Source organism: Arachis ipaensis, chromosome B9 (genome assembly GCF_059453495.1).
Source record: "Arachis ipaensis isolate K30076 ecotype BB chromosome B9, ASM5945349v1, whole genome shotgun sequence".
Lineage (NCBI taxonomy): Eukaryota > Viridiplantae > Streptophyta > Magnoliopsida > Fabales > Fabaceae > Arachis > Arachis ipaensis.
Genome location: NC_142444.1, coordinates 81466469 through 81472494, shown reverse-complemented (window position 1 = coordinate 81472494; position 6026 = coordinate 81466469). Strand labels below are relative to the sequence as shown.

Sequence of the window (6026 nt, the reverse complement as noted above, 5' to 3'; positions counted from 1 at the left end):
AATTTTTAGGATTTTAATTTTCAATTGATCTTAGCATTGGAACATTGAGAAGAGTTATTTCCTCATCAAGACTTCATCATTCTAGTTTGTTCTCTTAACTTGTTTTTATTCTTCCATGTTCTTTGTTATGTTCAATTTTGTCATTCAGATACTTTTATGATTAATTAATGCAAGGATTATTTCTCTTTAATTCAATTTCAATTCCAATAATCATGTCTTCTTTTATTTCCCTTTTATGTGCCATGGATTCTTTATTTACAATGCGTGAGTAGTTTCATTACTTGATAGGGAGTTGATTAAAAGGAATTCTTGAGTTGGAAGGATTGAAGGAGAAATTTATAGTTGGGTTAAATGTTGGATTGCTATCCTGTCACCAACGCCAATCCCTTTGAACTAAGTAGGTTGTAACTCGTGAATAGATCTGGCAGTCCAACTTGTTTGACTTTCCCTTAACTAGTAAAGGATAACCAAACAGAGTAACCGTTAATTATAAATCAATCTTAAAAATCACTCCATCAATGATAGAGATTCTAACTAATCAATTCCCAGTCAAGGCTTTTATTTATATTATTTAAAATTCCTCAATTTAAATTCCAATTTACTTAGCTCAACTTCTTGGAACATTTGATTAATAAAACAGCACACTTTTCTGCAACTCGTTGGGAGATGACCTAGGACTTAAAACTCACAGTAATTTTAATTTAAACTCTCTGTGACATATTTCTAAATTGATAGGCAGATTTTTGGTGAGTTAAGATCTATACTCGCAACGTAACCATTTTAATAAATTTTTAATTCACCAGCTTCTGCTTCCCATCATAGATCTACCTGCAAAATGGTCCAATGACATCTTTGATAATTCAGACAGACCATCATAGAATATATCCAGGATGGTCCATTTTGAAAGCATGTCAGAAGGACACTTTTTGGTCAATTGCTTGTATCTCTCCCAAGCTTCATAGAGGGATTCACCTTCTTTCTGTTTGAAGGTTTGAACATCCACTCTAAGCTTGCTAAGCTTTTGAGGAGGAAAGAACTTGGCTAAGAAAGAACTTTTTGGTCAATGGCTACTTCCCGTCCTCTTAGTGAAAATGGTCCAAAATGAGCTGTCACCGCACGGCTAATCATCTGTCGGTTCTCGATCATGCTGGAATAGGATTCAGTAATCCTTTTGCGTCTGTCACTACGCCCAGCACTCGCGAGTTTGAAGCTCGTCACAGCCATCCCTTCCCAGATCCTACTCGGAATACCACAGACAAGGTTTAGACTTTTCGGATCTCAAGAATGGCCGCCAATAATTCTAGCCTATACCACGAAGACTCTGATCGTAGATCAGGAGGCTAAGAGATATGCATTCAAGCTTGTTTGCATGTAGAACGGAAGTGTTTGTCAGGCACGCGTTCATAAGTGAGAATGATGATGAGCGTCACATAATCATCACATTCATCATGTTCTTGTGTGCGAATGAATATCTTAGAGAAGAAATAGGCTTGAATTAAATAGAAAAATAAAAGTACTTTGCATTAATTCATGAGGAACAGCAGAGCTCCACACCTTAATCTATGGTGTGTAGAAACTCTACCGTTGAAAATACATAAATGAAGATAGGGTAGACATGGCCGAATGGCCAGCCTCCCATGGAGGTCTCAGAACGTAAAAGTTACATAATGTGTTCCAGAGATGTGAAATAAATCACTAAAAGTAGTTTTTATACTAAACAAGTAACTAGGGTTTACAGAAATGAGTAACTAATACAGAAATCCACTTTCGGGCCCACTTGGTGTGTGCTTGGGCTGAGCATTGAAGCTTTCACGTGTAGAGGTCTTCCTTGGAGTTGAACGCCAGTTTGTAACTTGTTTCTGGCGTTTAACGCCAGAATAGGGCATAAAGCTGGCATTGAACGCCATTTTGCATCATCTAAACTTGGGCAAAGTGTAAACTATTATATATTGCTGGAAAGCCCTGGATGTCTACTTTCCAACGCAGTTGAGAGCGCGCCATTTGGACTCCTGTAGCTCTAGAAAATCCACGTTGAGTGCAGGAAGGTCAGAATCCAACAACATCTGCAATCCTTCTTTAGCCTCTAAATCAGATTTTTGCTCAAGTCCCTCAATTTCAGCCAGAAAATACCTGAAATCACAGAAAAACACACAAACTCATAGTAAAGTACAGAAATATAATTTTTATTTAAAAACTAATAAAATATATTAAAAACTAACTAAATCATACTAAAAACTATGTAAAAACAATGCCAAAAAGCGTATAAATTATCCGCTCATCACGTATCTCAATCAAATTAAATTTCATTTTCAAATCCATTCTCAATATCATTCAATTCATTCAAAAAGTATACTTTAAAATCAAACGTCATTATCTTTCATTCAAATTCAGTCATCATCATTTTTCATTATCACACTCATCCTTATCACACCTCCCATTCCGTTCATCAATGATTCAAACTCAAAACATAATTTATTCTTTTCTAAATAAATCAAACTAAAACGTAGTCCTTTTTCTTAATAACTCAAAAACAAATCATTTTATCGTTAAATCCAAATCTTTCTACACAACGACTTCAAATGAAATCTCCAATTTTTATAAAAATTTGACAGCATCTTCTCAACTATTTTCAAATAGCAAATCATTTCTAATCAAATCATTTTCAAATATCAAAACTTTTTCAAATTTGTTTTAAACCAAATTCTGCTATTAAATCTCTTACAAACAAAACCAATTCCACTATTAAATCTTTTCTAAAATCAACTCATTTCCAAAATCAATCAAAATTCTAATATTAAATCTTTTCAAAAGTCAACTCATTTTTAATAACAAGACATTTCCAAATCTCAAGAAAACCAATTCAATAACTGTCAATTTAACAAAATCAATAACTCAAAATATTCAACTTTCTCAAACAGTCAACAATATCACCAGACAAACAATTACAATAATCCAGAGCAACTCAATTCAATTCATAAGACTCATGAAATCATAAAATAAAGCATATTTTTCACATCAATATCTATTTATAACAATTCTGTAATATAAAATAAGTTTTAAGAAAATCCCTTACCTCAACCGCGACTTAACCACACGACAAAATTTCTTTAAAAATCTTAATTCGCAACAGCGGCGTCAACTCAGTCCATCCTCACAACAGTAAGAGTTCATCAAACATAGCATGCAAGAATTGAAACTCAACCCTGAGATATTAACGTCGCGTAAGACTCAATAACTTATAACAGAACACATATTCGCAAGCGGTAAGGGTTTCAAAATAGAGTACTTACTGTAACAAAGAGAAAACATGGAAACGGAGTAGCAATGATGTTGGGCAGTAAGGACGCGACGCTGGTTCACCTTTAGCAGCGACGAGCTCCACCGATGGCGATGGTGACGACAACATCGGCGATAGAAATGGCGATGGAACAACTTATATTTGAAAGAGCCTAGCAGCGGAAACGACACAAATGTCCAACACAAGAACAATATGGAAGCACTCACAACACAATATGGCAGCAACTATAACAAGCAAATATAGCAAGTAAAGCAATAATAAGAACACACCGAGATTTTAACGTGGAAAACCCTCTCAATGTGAGAGGTAAAAACCACGAGTCGTCCAGACCAATGAAATAGCTCCACTATAATCAAATGAGGTACAAGAGAGTCTCAAACAAAGCACAAAAATGTGCATATAACCAGCCAAAACATCAAAGCACCAAAGCTCACAAATGAAAAGCAAGAAGATGAAATATACCCAAAAATAGAGCTACTGTCGAAGCCAATTTCTCCCTCTGCAGACCTCCAATTAAAATCTCCACCGTCCAGAATGAAGAACAAGATGTGAAGAATCTACAGTTCAAATTTCACGTCGATCCAACGGTGAAAAATGAGAAAATACCGTTCCAAAATTGCTGCTCTGTGTAAAAACGGGAAACCTAATTTCTCTCTTGCGAAGCCAATTTCTCTCACTGCAAATCAACAAACAACATCTCCACCGACCAGAATGAAGAACAAGATGATAAGAACATGCAGTTTAAATTTCAAGCCGATCCAACGGTGAACAACTGAGAAACTGACATTTGAAATTTACTGCTTTGGGCAAAAACGGGAATTCTGTTTTTCCCTTTCTCTCTCACTTGGTGGCTACTCTCTCTCACTCTCAATGACCCCCAAAAATCTGAATTAGGGTTGTGGCACAATGGGTGCAAGAGACACCCTCAAAATGTTGGGCTTGGGCCTCACAAAGGAGAGAAAAAACCCAACAAATCTCCCCCTTCTCGACTAGGTGGAGGCTCTCGCCATTCCGGCGATCAAACAACATGTTTCAAACTTTTCTCTTGACAATGCTTTTGTCATCATATCAGCACCATTGTCATCAGTGTGAACTTTCTCAAGTTCCAACAACTTGGAATCTAACACATCCCGTATCCAGTGATACCTAACATCAATATGTTTAGATCTTGGATGAAAAGTAGAATTCTTGGCAAGATGAATAGCACTTTGGCTATCACACAACAACACATAACGGTCTTGCTTGAAACCAAGTGCTGCAAGAAACTTCTTCATCCACAACAACTCTTTACATGCTTCAGTTGCTGCAATAAACTCTGCCTCTGTGGTAGAAAGTGCAACACACTTTTGTAGCCTTGACTGCCATGAAATAGCTCCCCCTGCAAACTTGACCAAATAACCTGAAGTAGACTTTCGAGAATCAATATCTCCTGCCATGTCTGCATTAGTAAAGCCAACTAGCAAAGGTTTCTCACCACCAAAACTCAAACTCAAGTTAGTTGTACCTTTGAGATATCTCATAATCCATTTAACAGCATTCCAATGTTCTTTACCTGGATTAGAGAGAAAACGACTCACAGTACCAACTGCATGAGCAATGTCTGGTCTAGTACACGCCATAGCATACATCAAGCTTCCAACAGCTGAGGCATAAGGAATTTCATCCATTGCTTGTTTCTCCTCATCAGTGGTTGGACACTGCTTGGTACTCAACTTAAAATGAGGAGCAAAAGAACTAGCAACACATTTGGCATCATTCATGCCAAACCTTTGAAGCACCTTCTTTATGTACTTCTCCTGTGACAAATAAAGCTTCTTGGAATCTCTATAACGAGTAATAGTCATGCCCAAAATTTGTTTGGCAGGACCCAAGTCCTTCATAGCAAAGAACTTACTCAACTGTTTCTTCAACTCATTAATCCTCAAAGCATTCTTGCCCACAATCAAAATATCATCCACATAAAGCAAAAGAATGATAAAATCATCATCAGAAAATTTTTGCACAAATACACAATGATCTGAAGTTGTCTTACGGTAACCATGCTTCCCCATAACAGATTCAAACTTCTTGTACCACTGTCTTGGAGCTTGCTTCAACCCATAAAGACTCTTCTTAAGCTTGCACACAAAATCTTCCTTTCCTTTAACAACAAAGCCCTCCGGTTGCTCCATGTAGATCTCCTTGTCTAAATCACCATGAAAAAAAGCTGTCTTCACATCCATTTGCTCAATCTCCAAATCAAGAGACGCTGCTAATCCAAGCACAGCACGAATGGATGACATCCTCACAACAGGAGAAAAAATCTCCTCATAATCAACACCTTTTCTCTGGCTAAAGCCTCTAACAACCAATCTAGCCTTATACCGAGGCTTAGAATTGTGTTCTTCATTCTTGATTCTGAATACCCATTTGTTCTTCAAAACTCGCATACCCTTCGGTAGCTTCACCAACTCATAGGTATCATTCTCAAGCAAGGACTTCATTTCTTCTTGCATAGCTTCAAGCCATTGAGCTTTGCTTTCATCTTCAACAGCCTCTCCAAAGCATTCAGGTTCTCCCCCATCAGTCAACAAAACAAACTCATGTGGAGAATACCTTGACGAAGGCTTTCTCTCTCTTGTAGACCTTCTAAGTGCATTTGCAGGAATTTCTAAAGCTGGTTCTTCATCTTGATCATCATCACCAACTTCATCAAGTATTGGATCAACTGTTCCATCTTCACCTGCAC

The 6026-nt window shown here is 37.1% G+C and overlaps 1 non-coding gene across 1 annotated transcript; it reads left to right on the top strand.

Annotated features, from left to right (window-relative positions):
* Positions 1-904: 904 nt before the first annotated feature.
* LOC148545191 (small nucleolar RNA R71) lies at positions 905-1012 on the top strand. Its single transcript, XR_015901990.1, has one exon. It is a non-coding gene; the product is annotated as a small nucleolar RNA R71 (small nucleolar RNA).
* The last annotated feature ends 5014 nt before the right edge of the window (positions 1013-6026 follow it).